A 21,504-nucleotide genomic window follows, 5' to 3' on the forward strand; every position below is an offset into this window, starting at 1 on the left:
TCACACACTTTTAATTTAGTCTAGCTGGCCAAAATCAGACTAAAATCAATTTTAGTCACAATAGAGTCTCACACAATTTAATTTGATTGCCTAGTATGTATAAAGATTTTAGTTTACTTCATTTTTAGTCCTTGGAAAATTCAGGAAATTAAGTTGAGTCTTTTTTGTAATTTACGATTAAGACTGTTCTCATTTGAAAACATTTGAATCCATATAACAATTGTCTTGGCAACCTTAACTGTTACTGTCAGTGTTACAAAATATAAGAACTGTGAACTGCTTTACATCCAAAATGCTGACAAAAATTATTAAATACACCTCAAGAATAAAGTCAGAAATATTTATTTTATTCTTTAAAGGTACTGAGGAATAGTGGATTGTTTTCTTTGGTCTTCCAAAGTACAACATAAAGACTACAATATGTGGAAGACCAAAGACATTTTTCTAATAATCTCACAATAAGAAGGAAGAAATAAAAAAAACGTAGTAGACTATAACAGAAAAATGCTGTCTGTCATGAAAACTTCTCTGCTCTCACTACTATAATGCCAAGAATGATTATTGTCATAAAAGTTCTCATTTGAACCATCTACCGCATAATAACATAATTTCATACATGTGATACCATTCTGTCAAAATCAAGACTTTGCATAAGGTAAAGTATATTATGATCTCCGGAAAGGCCAAAGATCAAATACAATAAATAATTGTGCAGTAGAGGGAAAAGAATCTTATACAGTGACACCATATGGTCTTTGGGCTACAGTTTTCAAAACTGTGAAAGCTTTCAACATACAGTACCTTTTAAATTGGACACTTTTAGAGCTGCATCCAAATATATTAACTTGTAAATCTGCAAAGGTTCTCTGTCACTTACAAGTTACAGTATACTGTATAAGCCTATCCCTTGTTAATAGGGAATCTAGGAAATAGTTCAAAGGTACAACCACATTGTCACATCCACCGCTAATCGGAACCCTCCTCACAAACAGCCTCGTCCCAGTAAAGCACCTGATGGAAATCTCCGCAAACACTGCCGGTCTATCCCATCATCCAATCTGAACACCTCACTTGTTAACATACCCTCTACTTCCAGACCTACTGAAGCCTTCTGCTTTTCACGGAACAGCGCTCGGTATTGTTAGCTTTTCGGAACTTCTTGCCCCACATTATTTACTTCCTCTCGCCTTTATTGGATACTCGAACCCGGATCTCGACTTCTGGCCTCGACCTCCTGACCTCGAACTCGTCTAGCACTTTGGATTTGTCTGCCTCTCTCCATTTGGATAACCTTTGGTATCGAACCCGGAATTCGCCCTCGACCACGTCTCTGCCTAACGTTTTGGATTCGGCAGAAAACTCTCCTGCCTCGGCTCCCCAACTCCGTACAGGGGTTCCTCACTCGCACATCAACGCGGCTTGTTACACACGTGCATGAAACATGTAGCTAATGCACAAGCTAAACACCTTGTGTGTAAGAAGGTGGAAAATGTAGCTGTCTGTGTACCTTTTTTATATTTTAAGATAAAATATAACTCCCTTTAACATCAGTTCTTGACATACGTTTAATTAAGGTTATTATAGCATTGATATAATATCCTTCTACCAGTAATCATTACACATTTATAAATTATTTATCTCACTTAAGCTCAACTGTTACATTTTTTTTCATAATATTTGGAAAAATATAGGTGTGATGAATAAAAAAGTCCATTTTAAATCATGATTTGTTAGTTAAAGGACATGGTGCTGGTAAAACAAAAATATCTCCCTTTAATAACTAAACTTGACAGTCATATCCTTTGTGATTGAAACCTGCTGCATAGTTGCTGCATAGTAGTACTTTGTGCTATATGTTGCCATAGAAACACATAGGGAATTGCAACCCAGAAAACAGTGGATCTATACATGTTCTGACCCATTTTGTGTGTCTTTGAGGAGCATGAATGTTATTTTCCTGTTCTGCTTCTCCACACTCTCAATGGCCCTGATAAAAGACTGATAAAAATCTCTTAAACACTGCAGACATGTCCTTCATCTTTATGCATATATAATTATCCAACACTTTATATATAAAATATATGAAAGTCATATATTTCATAGAGGGTTCCTTTCGGCAAACAACACAATCTTGTTCGTAATGTCAAATGAAAGGCCTCTTAATATTTTACAAATGCAAATTTTAATTAACAATTATTAATAGTTTTTTAGAGCCTTTTAATTACTCTACTGATAGCTCTAGGCTTTTAGAAATTTTTTTTACTTTCTATCAAACTGCATTTTCTAATTCCAGGACAAAGCAATTTTGAAAAGTATCACTTTTTAAAAAGTATTTTTTTAAACTATTACAAATGCATGAAACATGAATATGTTATGAAAGCATTTTTTGTTGAAATGATAATCTTACACTCTAAGCAAATGACCAGTTTCTACCTGACCTTTGGCTACTGTAAGTCCTGTCTTCCGGAAAGAGTTTTAATGTTTATTTTATGCATTTTCGCAACTCATGGCTTTACTGGCAGCCCATGAAAATGGACAGCTAGCTTCTCATTGATCATGAGCAGGTGTACGGAAGGGCTAGATGAGTAAATAGAGGTCAGGGGGCAAGGAGCTTATGGTAGAAAAACTTTGTGGAAGAGAGAATTCCAAGAAAACCAGCATAAATTCCAAAGAACTTTACAGACAAGTGTGTGCTGTACAGTATATCTAGCTCGTGTTCTTGCTAACAAGTGCTTGATTCTAGAATTTCATCCAGGCAGTTAATTACAGAGTAGCTTGCCTTTGTGTAAACAAGTGTAAATAGTTGTTTTATTATAAAGCGCCTTGAGGCTAATTATATACGAAATGAAGATTATTATTTGGTTACTGTACCTGGTGTTAAATGTGTTCTTTTGTCACTTGTGCTTGTATTGATCTTGAAAATGTCTGTTGGTTAGCTGTGTTAAACCGAATACATGACAGAAGTCCTAACATAGTTTTCTTTTTGCACAAGTAAAAAAAAATCTGTTAATTTTAACCTGTCAGTAAAAAACTTTTTTTATTAGGAAATAAATAGAAGGCTAATTACATGTAAGGTTATGGAAACAAGTATTACACATAGATCAGAAGATCATCTAGCATTAGATAAGATTGGAGGCAATAATCAACAAAGACTTATAAAAGGAAAGTCTTGCTCAACCAGTTTGTTAGAGTGTTTTGAAAAAGCAACAGCTTAATAGACACACAAAAGTCATTAAATATTTAATAATTAGATTTTAAATAGGCTTTGGATGATGTTCCTAATTTTCAAATTACAGGCTGTTGGCATTCAGACAAACATATCTGCATACAGAATTTATTAATAGAAAAGAGAGAGCACAGATAAGGGGTGAATGCTGAAACTGGGGTGACCTAGTTAGTGAAGTACCACAGGGATCTGTAGTAGGACCACTACTCTTCATGATTTACATCACTACCAAATTATCCTGTGCAAACATTGTACAAACAGGTAATGACATTCACAACAACTTATATAGAATTCAAAAGTGGGCAAATAACTAGCAGATGATGTTTAATCCCTTCTGTCCTCTCTAAGGGACTGCTAAAAAATAGGAGAAATCCAGCATAAATATTTGAGTCTAAAAGTACTGAAAGCAATAAATAATCAATTTTTGTAAACATACAGTACTGTAATGAATTTCATTGTGTTGGGGTGTGATATGTCCAAGCAGGTAAACCCCACTGAGACTATTTCATGCAAATATACAGTATATCTAACTGCGCTTGAAGAAATGTTAACTCCTCTACTAAAAGCAAGGTTATTCTAAGGACCTCAACTGGATTTTTTGTCACCTTTCATGTAGAGAATTTATGTTACAGGAGAAGGAAGTTGACATTCTAGTTTGGTTTTCTTCTCCAACCTCTTCTGCTCTCAATAGTACTCGTTTCACAAACCACTCTCACAGTCTTAGAATGAAAAATGAAGCTGGGCTGTAATCTGTCAGTAGGATTAAACCTCATTAGCAAAAACTTTGATATCTATGCTTTTGCCATGTGAGATTTTCTTCCTATGAACTATATTGTTCAAAACTTTTTTTAAACTGAGGCATTGTGGCATGTTCTGATGGATTTTCTGACAATTAATGGCAAAACAGCATACAGTACCAACATCATACTTAATTAGGTAGCATTTCATTTTTACACAAAAGCAAATTAATCTATAATGTGCAGCTTGCATACCCACTTTTTTCTCGTTTCTATAATTGTTTTCTGCTGTTTTTCCCTCTCTTTCTATAATTATTTCTAATACTGTATTTTTCAGAATCACATTGCCTGCTGTTTCGAAAACACCTAAGTGGACCACAGATAAAGTCTACATTTCCTAGAAGCCTGTACTGTTGTATTTGAAAGGTTAGTAGTGGCAAAGATAATTTTTCCAATTACCAAAAGCATTAAATTATAGTGTGCTGCACTGTGTTGCTTCTGAGTCATCTTTTTATCACATGCAATGCCCTCTGTAAATGACGGCAAAGGGGATGTGAGATCTGGAATATGTTTGAAAATTATCCATCCATCCATTTTCTAACCAGTTCTTCCAATTTAAGGTTGTGAAGGAGCTGGAGCCTATCCCGGCAAGCAATGGGTTTAATACAGGGCACTCGCTGGATGGGACACCAGTCAGTCACAGGGCAGACAGACGAAAACAAGTACAGACACACACACACCTAAGGCCAATTTTCCCAGAAGCCAATTAACCTACCAGTATGTTTTGGACACAACTATGGGGTGAACACACACATTCAATGTGAATAATGCCTCAAGTCTGTAATTGAACCCATGGCCCCAGCGCTGTGAGGCAGCAATGTTAACCCCCTTTGTGTTTGCAAATTAACAAGCCACACATAAAAGCATTTGTTTATCTTTACATGCAGAAAAAGCTTTAAAATTCTGCGGATGACATGTCATACTACTTGATCAGGTTTAAAATGCTTCCAAGTTCTAAAAGCATATATATTATGATAAATGGATTAAGGGAAGTCATTTTGGCGGTTTTAAAGGGGAACTGCAGCCCCAATTTCTTGGAAATGTCAATAAAATAAATTAATTGACGGTATCGGAAAACTTTACAAATTTCAAAGGAACCACACAAAATGGAGAACTTTACTGGATGGCCGCCATGTTGTTGCAAATCGCTTGTCTCGCCACGGGCGAGAGGAAGAGTTTGTGCGGATTGTGACACTCACTTGTCACTGTAAGCAAGAAGGGAAATGTAGCCTCCAAACAACGTTTGTGGTTTATATACTCGCATTCAAACAATTCATCTCTGTCGGACACTTGGCTGCAGAACAAAGTTTTCGCACACAAAACACAGAATTGGATCAGAAAGAAGTCCAATTGTTTCCTTTTCCAAGGAATATTCAACTAGCCATGTTGTTTCCATTAACATGTTTCTCGACGAAATTCAGCATGAATGTAAATTGGAGGTTTTACACGTTAGCGTACTTTCATTGTGGTTTGAAATGCACACATCAACGACAATTGCAATAGCATTGCAGTTCTCCTTTGAGTCTCTTAATTAGTTGCTACAGATGGCAGGAAAGAAAATAAGGACAATGAGAAAATCCTTCAGGACCTTTTAGAAGGGCCGGTTAACATACAGTATATGGAAAATTTTGTGTGCAGGACTGAAATCATGTGCGAAAGAAGCTATACTAATACAGCACATTAAGAAACCCATAGAACAGCAGTCCAATTTTTTGTGTGCTAATGTTTTCTGAATATGAATGAAATATGGTCTGGATGCTGAAGCAGTAAATTCAGCTAGGGAATCTCATTAGCATTGTAATAACTTGCAGACTCATTTGCATTTTGTCTTGAGCGATTTTTTTTAACTTCGTGCCTCTCATTTTATTTAATTATTTTAGCACACATTTTAACCAAATATTACTCTTTTTGTCATGAAAAACAATATATTTCTGAACAAGTAAGAAAAAGCATCTAATTTGATTATGATTTTATTGATGTTACTAGCTAAGATTTCATTGCTAAATACCGAGATTCATATGTCCTGCTCAATTCCATATTTTTTGGTTCAAACTTGTTACAGTAATGTTTTAGTCAAGAGATAAGTGACCTGTCTCCATTCTTATCACCTACATTTTCTATACTTTGTATAACTAATTTGTCATTAAGTAAACTGTATAAATTCATCTTAAAAGTACCCATAACTGTAAACATCCATGTAATTAAGGAATTGAAGACTTCAGCATTGTCATACCATGTTGATTCACCTGAAATCCTTGTTACGAGTTACTAATAAGAATCTGTCTTATTAGTGTCCCTGTCTGAAAATGTATTATAGAAAAATATATTTTGCTCAATAAACAATATGCTCAATTTTGTAAGATTGCTCTGTAGAGAAGTGCACTATAGCTGAAATTAAGTCTACTGATATTTTATATATCACCTCAACACTAAGGTGTGCAGCAAAGACAAAGGGATGAATAGTGCAAAACCTACATGCATTGCTAATCAAAAACGATGAAATGATAAACATGTTGCCACAACATTAACACAATTTTTCTCCTGGATCATTTTTATTTTCTTTGCTTAATGACACAATAATAGTGGGATTTCTCACCCTTTCTAGTGCTGAAAATATTTATGCTTTATGCTTTGTAAATATTTGTGCTTTAGCAGCTTCTCAGTAAAAAGGAAATGAGACATTTCTACCCTTGTCCTTTATTTGTAGTTCATAACAAGCACATTAATAAGCTATTGTTTTATCATTTGAAGAAAATGCAAATTAAAATCTATTGGATTTCACTGTATGAGTATTGAGCCATACAGTGACTCAATACTTGATTGAGTATTTTAATGTTCTCTTATATAGTATCCCAAAAGGCTTGAACTCTCCTTTGCAACATGGTCAGAATGCTGTCGTTTAGGGATTTGGGTTTGACAAGGATAGGATATTTTGCTACTTGCGGTCTGTCCTATTTACAGTACATTGATGTTCCATGCAGTTCAAAATTCACTCAAAAGTCTAAGTTTAGTGCAAATGAAATGCGTTAGCTCTCTACTATCTTCAAAAGCTGTTGATCACCAAACACTGCAAAATATTCAGTACATTTGGATTCCAGGATATATTCTGCAGTTGCTATGTCGTCTTTACATAAAAAGAGCAAAAGTGTTTAGATGTGTTGCAAAGCTCCAAGCTTTTTAAGTGGGAGTAACGAGGTCTCTTTCCCTCATTGCAGGCTTTTCTTACCTTTTATTAACAATACTACTTCTTCTTAACCTTGGTGCCATGCACTATCTGTATATTTTATTGGTGCTAATGTTTTATCATTTTAGAGTTTTTCCACTGTCGTCCTTTTTGTATTATTATTATTGAAGTGTTATCTAGTTCTTAATTAAGGATGCGAGAAAATGAAAGAAAATGGGTTGGATTTGCAAACAAAGGACAGCTGCTAAAGTGAAAAAATGTATGTAACACATAGTAAGGTTCAATATTAAATCCTTTATTAAACATTCACAGTTAATTAATACATCTTGTCATTACCTGTAAAGCATTGCTTATGTAGTTATTAATATCTACAATGTTTCCATCATATACAATATGTGTTAATATTTGGGGACACGCTAGAACAGTAAACCATCAGATTAGTCTGAATTTTGTAATGTTAGAAATATGCAACAAAAATACATCATGGGTTTTGTTTTACAAAGCCTGACTTTTGTCAGCAATACTAACATTTATACATACAGTATTTGTACTATTCTATTAACAGTTAATATACAACACATTCATTATTAGCAAATTATTATTATTATTATTATTATTATTATTATTATTACTGATTTCTATTAGCATATACCTTTAAGGAACTCTAGAAGCAACATGGTACAAATGTACAACAGCCCAGAATGGGGGAAAGAATCATCCCCCGCAAATCACAAGTTGATTATGCTTTACAGTCATCTTAGAAATGAGAAATGCCCTGTTTCTTACTTTTCCATTTCTACTAATTTATCAATAATATATTGTTACTATTCTTGAGCAGTGTGTGATTATGAGTTAATTTGTGTTTGTGTTTTTACTCAGTTACCTGTGCGTATCTATTTAATAAGTACTTTTTTTATTAGTGTTCGAAGGAAGTACAGTGATTGGTCTTTCAAACTAACTCTTAAAAACAGCTGCGGTGAAATTGATTTCTATCTGCAACTAGAGTTTGATTGTCATGTTAATAACCAAAACATTTCTACAGTAATTATGATTCAGGTGCTAAGGAATTATCTATTTATGATAAGCTTGATTCCTCCAAATTGTTATCTTCTGTAAAAGAATTTGGAGCACAATTTGTGTCACTTCATATTTTTCTGTAATTAACAATTACAGTCTGTAATTTATCTGTTTATAAATTGTTGTGAAAAAAAAACATTGTGTATGCACATAACTGACAATTAGTATAGAATTATTAAAGGATAATTATCAGAACTTACAACTGAGGAAATGATCCATTCTGAATTGAAACAATAGAATTTCAATAAAAGGTGATTAAAGCAGGATGCTAATTAGTTTGTGCAACACTCATTAATTTCATTAGTTTTAAAAAGTCATGCAAGTTATGTATAGAATAGTGGGGTCATGCTGCAACCTTCATACACAACACTGAATAAACATTTATTTTATTACTACTATTTTTCATCTGAATATTGTATGTAGTCAAAAGCCTGCATCTTGCACTGTCATCGAACAGTTAACTGCCACATGGTCCTTTTTCTTGTTTTTAATTCTTGCTCATACAAGTCTCATTTTATAATATGTGCTGTAAACTGTTGCTTCTATACTGTATATGGCATTTTGCCCAAGTATAGTTTAGCATCAAGTAATGGAAATACTTTTTAAAGGCTGGCACAAAATTAATAGGAAATTGTAATGCAAGTCACCACAGTTTTCGCATTAAAACTTTTGGTAGAATAGAAGGCTCACCACTTCTTTTACAGATCATTCAGACATTTTTATTTGGCTATCACAAAATATTTTTGCATTGCCAATTTTAAGGTTCCAAGCACATAAATGATGCTGCATGTAGCTCACAACATCTGTTACAGATTATTTTATACTGACAGGGAGCTGAAACTTAACTTAAGGACAAGAGAGGGGCCCAGAGAAGGGATCAACCAGTGTTGTGGTGATCAGTATGGAGACTGGCAATAGATTTCATTGTGGGATCTTGGGCTGTGTGGATGGAGTAATTAGGAGCACCTTAAATATGAACAGTTTGTACTGTATAATATCTTCATTGAGTTCCTAAATGTTTTTTTCCTCCAGAAAATAAGTCTAGACCAGATTTCCTAAATACTGTATCTGAACACCTGAACATAGTTTGTTTTTAAGAATTATTCAACAGCATCGTTCACAAGCTTGATAAAATTAATATCATGATTCTACCCAAAAGACTAAGGTGGAGCATAGGTGTAACTTTCCAGGGGTGTTTTCCAGAAACAATATCAAAATATGAAAACCAAGCATTTATTTTTTTCTATAACAGAAAATTGTCATGAAAAGAATGCAGGTAATGTAATAATGCAAATAACAAAAACCAATTAAGATATTTACTTTTAGAAAATGTATAATGTGGCTATGTGGAATCAAAACTCTGTTTGCTTTAATTAAAAGTTAGTGTCACCAACACCAATTTTCATTAATCAAGTACAAACTAACATTAACCTTGGTGCAATTGTTATAAATTCAATTTAATAATTGAAAGAAATCCATTAGGACACTGTAGTGATGAAGAAACTCAGTTTGAAATTATTTTTAATTAAGTTTTACCCCCAAAAAGAAATTTAATTCCACTGTGCTTTTTAAACAGGAAGACAAAAACTGTTTAATGTATTCTAATACCAGAATGTCAGTGTTTTAAAATTAATAATATATAATAATAATGACAGATACTGCATTATTTTTTTAGGACTTATCTCTCTTAAAAGAAAGTGTTGTTGAATGAAAACAAAGCTTACAGATTTCAAGTGGTTTGAGACATGATGCTTGGCAACAAGTCAGACAGGTTTAAAATTTACCATGGAGACAGCCTCATGTGACTTCATCCTTAATTTCTGTTTATTATACCATGCTAAACCATGCTAGGTGGAGTGAAGTGAGAGATACAAGGGAGAGCCATTTGTGAATTCTGGTTCTTTGAAGGAGAAATGGAACTACATACAGTACAGCACTTGAACTGTGACAGAAGAAAAAAAGTTTCTGAGAAATATTGTTCAACCTTTTAAAAACACTCTGATCTGTTTTCTTCTCTTAAAGAAAAACGTATCTGTACGTGTCCTTAATATTCAACAATGCATCTGTCAGAAACTGAATTCAGAGAAGCCCCATCTTTACTTTTTCATTTTGTTTGCTTAAGGAGCTGTTACTTCATGTGTAGCACACAGAGCTACTGAATAGAAATCGGTATAGCTTCTCTGAATATATCACTTTTTCTGCAAATGTTGAAGCTACTGCTGACTTTGTATTCCTGTTGCCAAGGTATGTATAGTTTGAGATGTTAATATAATTTATTTCCCAAGCTGTTCTACTAAAAGATCGCCCTGTAGACCATCCACAAAATAAGACCCTCTTGTAATTCAAAGCCTATAACTACTCAGATTTTATTTTATTACCTTTTGACTTAGGAAAGGCAGTTGTATGGTTTTTACTGTTTCAGACTGAATTCTTCATTTGAAAATTCAAGCTAAAATTCAAGAGAAATAACATGGTGCGAGACTTGAATGTTTCACAGTGTAAGCAGGGGGTCTGTCAATCTGCGGACATGATTACTGCTGAGCTGGGGGGGGGGCACCAATGGTAGGGAGAGTGTGTCTGCTGTGACTGTGGGTGGCAGTGTGGAGTAGTGCTTAGAACTCTGGACTCCATTGATTCCCAAGTGGGGACATAGGTGCTGCACCCTAGATTGCTAAGGAAAACCCCGATTTGAGTAATGGGTGCCATACATCGTCATTGTAACTGCAGTGGGCCCCTTTGGGTAAAAGTGCAATCTAAATAAATTAATATGTAATGTGAGCTGCTTTGGCCCTGTTTTTCATGTGGGGGATTTGTGGTTATATGTTCTGGTGTCTTAGGGGTTTGAGCCACCACTGTGGGATCAGCGTCTGGGAGGCTGTGACTCCCAGTGTAAGTGAGTGTAAGCGAGTACTGACTGCGTTGCGTCATTGCTTGTTTTTTAAAATAAATGTAGACAGCAATGTCGCTGCTACGATTCTGAGATCGAGACATCTGTCAAGGGAAGAATTACTTCAGTTTTTATCAAGACATAATTTAATATTAATTACGTTAATGTATTCATTAGTTTAAGAAAATGGAACTTCCTGTGCCTAAGCAAAGTCCCAGCAGAGGTTAATTTCACACTGAAAAGTAGAAATAAATAAAAAGCACATCATTATGGCTGGCCTTCACCAGAGAGAGAAGAGTAGCAGGGGTATAAAGCAAAGGGGAACAAAGGATAGGACATGTGAGGCAGTCCCCATTCAAGCCTTTTATGAATAAAGTTCTGCCTTAATTTGATTAATACAGCAATTTCTATGCTAGCATAATGAGTTTCGCCAGTCACCCAGGTCCATGTTGGACTTGAATAGTGGATGAAGTGGGTTCCCTCCTACATGTTAAACACACAGGATGAAGGTCTGTAGTGCAAAAGCAAATGCAGTGTGCACATGGCTGTTGCAAGGCTGCATAATTGTTACCAACAAGTCCTAAGAGCCATCCCTGTTATGGACATCAACAGTATAGATGGGGAGTAGGTTCAGATTCTGGGATGAGCTGTGTTGTTGTATTAAGCACTAAGGCATTTCACTCAAGGAAATACCCAGGTGTATACAGGTACAAATGTAAGGTGCTTTGGATAAAAGAATGACAGTTAATAATAATAATAATAATAATAATAATAATAATAATAATAATAATAGGTTGCTTAGATATACATCGTGTTATCAGCAGACATTTATTAATGTCTTCACAAGGTTTTTAGCTGATTGTACTTTAGGCTATATTTTGCTAACTAATTTTGTTTTTGGTCTAAGGTCCGTGGGTTGCCCGTGAACCTACAGTAGTATGGACAAGGCTTTCCATATGTTTTTCCTGATATGTGCCTTCTATCACAATTTGATGGTGATCAGTCCTGTTCTGAATGTTTTTCAATTTTTTAATTAAGACTGTACTGTGAGCAAGACTGTAAACATTTTCAACATTTATATTTTTTATACAAATTCCACCTTCCTTGCTCACGGCACTCAGTAGCTTTCATTGGGTTCAGTTTACAGATTTTGTATTCTAAGGAGGTTGCCAAACTGTCGCGTGATGGTTGGCACTATGACAGTTCTTTGGTCCTGGGTTTAATTCTGTCCTGGGTCCCCTTATGTGTGTTTCCAATGTTCTTCATGTTCCCTGTGTTTGCATGGGTTATCTCCAGCCTCCAAAGACAAGTTTGATTGGTATCTCTAACCTGTGCTGTGTGTCCTGCAATGGACTGGCATTCCAGCTACATATTTGTTCTCAAACTTTAGGCAAGAAAAAGCTAATCCTGCCTTCCTCCCCAAGGAAAAAGATTACAGATCCGATGTCTTTAAGGCCATGGAAAACAAATTGTTTGCGCTACAAACCAGTGACCTGCATCATTCAATTTAAATAAACTGTTTCAAATTCATGACAACTATTACCGTCACATTTTTATTTTGAATTGTGACTTTGTGCTGCCAGGATGAGTTGATCCCATCCCTACAAATGAATCAGAGAAATCAAGGTTCGGCTCTGTTTCTTCAAGAACAGCATTATTGACATCGATCTAAAAGGGATTCCCAATTGGCTAAATTACTACTCTCCCACATACTAGATGAGGAGAACATGAAGAGCCACATTCCCTGAGTGTCTCCACAGGTAAAACCATGCAATTCTCTTGAGTTCCTGTCAACTGAGGTTTTCTTGCAAGCAGTGGCAGTTCCAGACAATAATTAGAGTAATGAGCAGAGAGCTAGATGTTTCCAAGATAATTTCCCACCTCACCACTGTTTTATAAATAACCTGTACTCTATACACAGGAGATCCCGGGCAGCCATTTTGAGCTACAGTGCGTTATTATCACAGCAAACAGTGTAGACTGCAGGAGGGGTTTTTGCTGCATGTATTGATTGGGTAAAAACAATGAGGACAAAATAAAATAACATAGTATAGCCCAAACCCTAATGGCCACTTGATTGGAAGGGCAAGGCTGTTGGAATTATGATATGTGGGTGGATGAACTAGAGTCAGGATTTTTCTACATGGGGGTTAGGGGGTACAGGAGAGAGTGAGATTAGGGCTTGACCTCCTCCCAAACCCTTATTTAGAACTCCATGTCTCAGGACTGGCATCCTGTCCAGGGTGTAGACTGGGGGACCTTGTATTGGATAAAGCAGTTAGAAAATGGGTGGAAGTCTCATTGAATGAGAATGACTGCCCTGAATGGCAGACTTGGAGTTCCCTTATACTGATTCTCCTATACTGTAGCAATAGTGAAACAACAAACATGTGAGTAACACAACTTTAAAAAAATTGCAACACTATTTATAATCTTTAACATTTTGCCGATTTGGAAAATGAGGACTAATGCACAGTAATGTTGACTGTAACATTCTATCTGTGGGGTTGTTTCTATTATTTAAGGAAGTGTTAGCATTTATCTCAGCTGTGGTTAAAATGATATATTTTACTACAATCCTAGTTAACCCACAAGGGTACTTTTTATTTCTAGGAAGTGCTTTTAGCATTATTCAATAAAAAAATATAAATTTGATTGTATAACCTGTGGGTTATATTCTTCACGTATCTGTGAGTAAACAACGTTTTTTGCGTCTTCTTTATTAATAACAGTGCGGTACATTTCAAGGGCTAATTGCTCTATCAGTCTTGAGTATGTCAGCTCGAAATTCTTCCAAGTGAGGTAGGTATCAGAAGTAAAAAAAAACGGGATTAGATTTACTTTTATATAAAATCAGTCAGTGACTCTATATGCTTAAACAATCACTTTACCAGCCAGGCAGGCTCGTGACTGGAGAGTCCACTTACTCTTTCACCTTTATTGAAACATGGCTTGATTGACTTGGAAGCTGGAGGCTGTGTGTTAAAACCCCTACAAAAACAGGAAACATTATAGTCCTCAGAATTTAATTTACATTGTGTGATCTGATCGGAAATTCCCCCAATGCGTTGCTTGCCTATAGTTCATCAGCTGAATTATTTTTTCATTGGTTGAAACCGGGTAAAGCCTTTAAAAAGAAAGACACAAAGTGACAAAGAGCATGTGAGAGAGAAAACATATGCCAAATAAGAACAGTAACCTAAAGTGGTGGTACAGTATTTAAGTTTGATCTGAGTACACGGTAGTGATACGCTTGTCGGCTTTTTTGTTTTGACCCGCACCCGCCCGCAGTTGTGAGAAACGAACCGGCGCATCGCTAGTACACGGTCTTCTTATTCAACACTGTAATTTGTAACGAAAAGAGTGCAACCTCAGAAATGATCACATAAATTGTAAATGAAGAAGGGGGGGACCTGATGTGGAATATCCCACTGCGATGCTTGTGGGCAGCTTAAGCGTATGGTGCCTTAATACAACGATACACGGAAATAATTTATGTCTGAGTAGTTTTATCGTGCACTAAACGGATGAAAAGTTTGTGTTTCAGTATATGGTGTTTACAGGGTTAAATTCCTATCATTGATAGGAATATTAGATTTGCTCTTTCAACTTCTGCTAATGACTATTAAGATTAGAAAAAAAACTTTTTTAAGCTCTATAATAGATTCATTCTTTAAAGGTAAAATAATGGGCTGCCTTATGAGTATTTATGCAAACTGACGCCTGCTTTGATTTTGTCAATAGAGACAGTCACAGTGTCCAAACTTCCAGGTAGGAGAACAATTGTACTAATTAAGACTAGGATTCACCCGAATCTTAACCTTCAGTCAGAGGAGATAGGGTTAAAGAACACACAAACACACAGATATGGTAGAAGAGAAAGAGAATAATAAGGAAAAGAACAGAGGCAATTAGCACCACAAGAGGCACTAGAGCAGAACTACAGAACTAGTAATTTAAGGACTAAAGAGACCAGATCCAGGCCTTAAGTAAGAGAATAAGAGAATGTTGTTTTATAATTGTGGAAATACCAATTTGTTATTCATCATGTCCACCAGGCTAAAAAATAATCTCTTGCTTTATAATTCTTCATTATTTTGAATAGAGAAGGAGGTTTCTATTTGTTTAGCATCAGAAGTAACACGGAAATGTAATACTTCGTATCTTTTACTTGACAAGAAATCGGTTCCCTCTTTTCCTAATAGGTATTTTTCCTTTAGTAGTTGGGCAGTGTTCCACATTCCTGTGTCGACAGAAGGCAGAACTCTGATGCTCACAGTATAATACATATCTGTACATAGGAATTGTTGAAACTTTGTGTTACCGTAAATATTTTTTTGTAAGTTTGCAATCCCGTTATTCCTATGTTACCACATGATCCCCACACAACACATGCTGTGTGGTGTTTTATATTCCCTGATACTCAGGGGGGTGTAAAATAAAACTGATTGGATGGTAAAGCACACAATTTTAACCTTTCCTTCTATTATTAACACAACCTATTTAGTACCAACTGTTGTCAGAATGAGAGCCCTAGTTCGTTACAATATATATATATTTTTTATTCTCCTTTTCTATACATTGGATCTTTAAAAAGATGGAAAAATTATTATGTAATTAATATTATTTAAATTTGTCAGTACAAAAAATGTATTATTGAACAAAGCTAATTACCTAAATTTGCTAAAAACTATTTTGGAATTGGAAAGATTTAATATTCCCATTTAATTTTGAATACTGGAAGTAGGTACAGAACATGTAAGATTGTTTTTTAAATATACATCATCCTAATCTAGTTCTAAATATTAGTATCTAGATGTATTGTATTATTGAAATGTATTTCAATTGTATTGAACAAGTGTGTTCTGTGTAATTATCCTACTATACTATAAAAGACATCTGAGTAAAAAGTCTATTATAATAAGAATGAATACACATTTAAAAAGTATATACAATATTATATACTTTACCACAAAACCACAAACAAACTTTTGTTCTGCTCCAAGAAGTACAGAATTTATTTCAATGATCTGAGGGTAGGACAAAGGTTTGCCAAACAATTAGTTTTAGGGTTATAGGGTTATATGTACTGTATAATACTGGTTTAATTCTGGTATGGTAAAAAACAGTGCTGTATTTCTTCAGTTCCTCACTTTATATGGAGATTACTAGTTCAGGCATAGGGTAGAATGTGTATTTAAAGAAATCACACACACATTTTTTAGACACCAAGAAAAAATAAGAGTAATTCTGCTTCTAAGAGAAACTTATAGTAGGGTAAATCCTAAACAGAAAGAAATTTCATCCTTTAGCATCAAAAAGAATATTTTAGTAGACTATGTACACCCAACATTTCTTAATGAAATGTCTGTTCACTTGTCTACTGTTGTTTAGGGAATTATCCAATTACCTTTATAATAAAATTCCAACTCATTATGTATGCATGCAGGCAATTAATAGCTTGCAAGCTATTGTAAAATGTAAACCTCTTACTGGTCCGTGTAAAGACTATCCTAACATTTCCAGGATTGTGAGACAGCGTAGTCATTTTACAGTAGTTCCTGTTTAATATATCAATTATTTTTTGTGAAATTAAAAATTAAAGTTCACTAATATTAATTTTATATTTTGCATTAAGACTATAAATAGCTTTGTAGCATAATTTGCACAATAAAACAACCAGTAGACTTTAATCATCTTAAAATTGCCCATCCTTTATCGGAACATTGCTTTTCCGAGTGAGACTCACATTTACCTGTCCCAGAAGCACAATTAATAAGGAATGTTCTGGTCCTGAACTTGACAACAATCAGTTGCAGCGTCATAGAGAACCGAGCCAGCATGTTTTTACAGTAGGTGGTGGAAGGAAACACCCAAACATGGACATGCAAAGTCTAAGCAGTTCTTCAAGCCTGGAATTGAACACAGGACCCAAGAACTGGCCTTAAGATCAAGTTTACCTTCTCAAAGAGACAGGAAAGGCAGATAATATACAGTAGTATGCTGGTAGGTTAAGAATAGTTCAAGTAAACTTACTTCTGACTACTTGCCAACAACAAGAGCAATTGTCATTTAGGTATTTGCCATCATATAGAGAATACATTAAAAGGCAGTATGCAGTATATACAAAGGAAAATGTATATAGTAGATACATCATATACAGTATGACACATTTTATGCTGTTTTCTTAAAACTTTTCTAAACTGGACCTAAGGTTTTGGGGACTGCTCTATGCCTGGATTCTACAGTGTAGTTCCAGTACTAAAAGAGTTAACATGCTCCCAACCTTCTCCCACCCCCTGCCTCAACCGCACACACTCTCTCCCACATACACTCACACACATTTCTCCCCCCTCTCCCTTGTCAGCTTCCTCCCCTCCCCCTCCGGTCAGTTAATAAGTGTGACTGCCTGAGCTTTGCAGTCTGGAATACTCGCAGAGCAATTTCTCCTGGGAATTGGTTCATGCAAAATGCTGCCCCGCTGAGAGAATGGAATTTTACCCACACAAGACTTGCAGTCGCACTGCTCAGCAGGAAACCTGAGACGCACGCATTTTGACTTTAAGTTATACTGAATATATTTTGCCTATGTTTTTACTCACAGACCGTTATACGAGTGAAAACAGTGAGATAAAAATCACAGAAAGCTCTCTTATTTCAGCCAAAAATAAATCATCAATATCTGCACTGTAAGTGAGTCACTACATCTTCCAGCCAATTAATGCTAACATAACAGAACGTGTAACTAGGAAATACATTTTTACATTTTTTAAGTGAACTAAAGGAATGGCACAACATTCCATATTGTCATAGATACTGTAGATAGAAGATAGAATAGGAGTGTAAAGATATGTATGTTTAATGTTGAAATTCGAAAGAAATGTCTTCAAACTTTTTTAATTTGTGTTTTTTCTATATAGTTTTATTTAGTTCAGCATGACACTTAATGTAAAATAATGTTCTGTAGGTAAATATAAGCCACCATACAGAGTGTGACTCACTGCAACGTGTACTGATGTGCTAAAACAGTCAAATACGTTTCCCATACCAAAAATCTGATTTCTTTAGAAACCAAGGTAACTGACAAGAACCATTATCTATTTATAACTCAAAAACTGGTAATATAGGAATCATATGGAATTTTTATTAGGCAGTAAAGACACGAGCGCACACCCACACACGTTAACTTAACAAAGGGAGATGTTAAGGCGAGAGACAAAGAAGTGTCTTCACTTCTAATTAACTCTGTAAGTTTGATTTGGAATATTCTGCATTCTTTAAGATCTGTTTTTTTTTTAACCGCCAAATATTTACTGTTCTGTTATAATGCATTTTATTCCGATACCAAAGAAATGTTAACAAGATCACAAGCTTCACTTGCATTTACTGCATATAAGCACTATTCGTCCTAAAGGTTCGCAGAGTGTTTTACACATACTGTAGGAAGGCTTCACTAGATCGTCCACTGCCTGGGTGACAGAGCAGCCATTATGTGCCACACACAGCAGATTGGGTGGAAAAATGAGAATTTGCTTCCCCGATGAAGCCAAGGAGGACAGGAAAATTTGAGGGAGCCTAAGTGTTCAAGCCCAGAGTGGAATTCCACCAGGGTTTCAAGTCACACCTTTGGTCTTAAAAACAACGCCGTGGGATGATCAAGCGCTCAGAACCTCAGTTCAACGTCTTATCTGAATGAACAAGTAAAGGTTTATTCCATGCTGAAAAGAGAAGGAAAGAAACACAATGTTTCAGCTGTGGAGCCTTCTTCAGGTATGACCTTTACTTGTGAACAAACCTTTACTTGTTCCTTTGCAGCTTATGCATGCTGACGCAGCTGCCTACTTGAACTACTTTATCTAAATGAATTCAGCTCCTACACACCACAGTAGGGCATTAGATGTCTGGAACAAGGAGAACAGCACCACCTACTGGTCTACCAACACCAGTTACAGCACTAACCTGGTTTTCCTCAAGGTGGTTACACTACTGCCATTGCAAACAGTTGCCAATACAGCACAAACACACATCAGAAATCAGTTATTTTTGCAGACAATTAAAACTGAAAATAATTATAAGTGTCCATATCATTGAAATCATTGATCTTACATCAGCATTATTTTGAACAAATTGAAATGTAACATGAATCCAAAATCTCTGATTTGTTTTCTTATTAAAAAGCTTTATAAAATAATTCCATATTTTGTATAATATTTTGTATAATAAAACTACAATACCAATATGATGCAGTACTTAATTTACAAGCACACTTTAAAATGTTTAATACTTTATGATACATTAAAAAATAAATAAATAAACTTCCAACAACTTAGTTCTAAATCTGCAATGAATATAACATGGATAATTTTGGAAAAAGACCAAAATAATAATTCAACAGATGCTTAATTTCAAAGCAAAAGAAATACAATTACATGAGAGTCAAAAGAAAAGACAAATCATTTTTTAATTCAATTTAGTGTCTAAGGCTTCTCATCCAAGATAGAGTTATGACTGAAAATTGATCATTCTCATGTTTAATCCCTGTAAGCACCTCATAAAGTATTAATTACCCTTTTGCAATCGCAAAAGTAGTAGAAGAAATTCATCGTTTCGTCTTTCATTATCTGCATTTTCTCTCAAAACAGTTATTTAACACTCATGGGCGCTTCTCCTAAGATTTAAAAAATACTTCTGGAATATGACAATATCAGGGTGGCACTGGGACACAGTGGTTAGTAATTCTGGGTTCAATTCCTGGGGTGCTATCTGCGTATGGTTTGCATGCTTTCCCTGTGTTTGTAGCGGATTTCGTCCCACAGTCCAAAAATGGTGAATTGGCTTCTGGGATAATTGGCCTTGGCGTGAGTGTGTGCTTGTCTGCCCTGCGATGGACTGGAGACCCTGTCCAGGTTGTCTTCCACCTGTGCCTGTTGATTGATAGATTAGGCTCTGGCTCCCCTGTGACCCTGAATTTCATAAAGCGGTTAGAAAATGGATAGATAGAATATGATAATATCTTGGTTGGGTGGTGATACTTTGGGCTTGCTTATTAGTTCATAGTCTGAAGCTGAGTTCTGAATTATTTCTACAGTAAATACAATTCCTTGAGCTTTGTTTTTACAGAATGAGGCACAAGCTGACCTTTTTCACTTTAGACACAGTGTCTAGGGGCCACAGCTCTTGTGACTGTTGGCCATAATAACATCTTCCAATTTCTGAATAGGTTCTACAATTCCATGAGTTTGCTATATAATTATATATGTGCTTAGTTGTGCAGGGAAATAGAAGCCTGTTATTCATTGACTTTTACGTCTGCTTTCTATAAACCTTCATACCAGTCTGCTGGCTACCATCTATTTCAATATTTGCAAATCTGAATTATCAATTGTCATAGTGCATTCTCATTATATTGTAATTGTTGCCATTTTTTCTGTATTTCTGTACACTTTACCTCTAAGGCTCAAGAGCAACCAATCAAATGTCAGAATCAGACTCGGCAATATAGCACAAAAGCAAAATTTGAAGTTGTCTTAGGTGAAGTTGTTAGCATTAGCATTTTTGCATCATCAAAAACTAAACTGCTATATGAAATAAGCCACACAACACTGTAAAGTCTAACATTGACTGACATATCCAGGTCAGTGGATATGACTGACATTAGCGCGTTTTTTGGAGTGGCCATAAACCTCTTAAGGGGGAATTGCAACAATATTATTATGTTTTGGAGTTAGAAAGATTCAGCATTGATGAGTGCATTTCAAACCACAAATAAAAGTAAAATCTACAAAATACTTTGCAAAACCTCCGATTTGCATCACAAAACCTGCGATTGCAATCTGCAATTCAGAACGGCAATAAAACTTCCACTTATTACAGTACATTATAAAGAAGCAGACTTGTCGATACATCTCTTTTAATCCAATACAAATACTGCTCTTGATTTTGAGATGGTTTTGCTGACAAATACTACTTGTTAACTCTGCATGCAGATCACGTTGGAACAATTTGTTTGGTGAATTTCTGCTGCACAACCTGTACTTATTCGCTCATAAATCGCATTGCATTAGTCAGTACAGTGACTAGTGAGCAGGAAGGGTGCCCATCATATCGCAATTCTTGCAAATTCTCACTCTTGCCTGTGGCAAGACCAGGGGTTGGCGACTATATACTGTAGAAACTTACACTACTTTCAAAAGGTTCACGATTTTGTGCTTAATTGTTAAAGTCAATGTATTTATCGTTCATAACTTCAGATATGATGCATCTCTTGTTTCTGTCTTGCCCAGACAGGCCACTGTAGCCATGAGAGAATCCAGTCCTTCTCTGAACGAACATA

This window comes from Lepisosteus oculatus, chromosome 1 (assembly GCF_040954835.1).
Source record: "Lepisosteus oculatus isolate fLepOcu1 chromosome 1, fLepOcu1.hap2, whole genome shotgun sequence".
Taxonomy (NCBI): domain Eukaryota; kingdom Metazoa; phylum Chordata; class Actinopteri; order Semionotiformes; family Lepisosteidae; genus Lepisosteus; species Lepisosteus oculatus.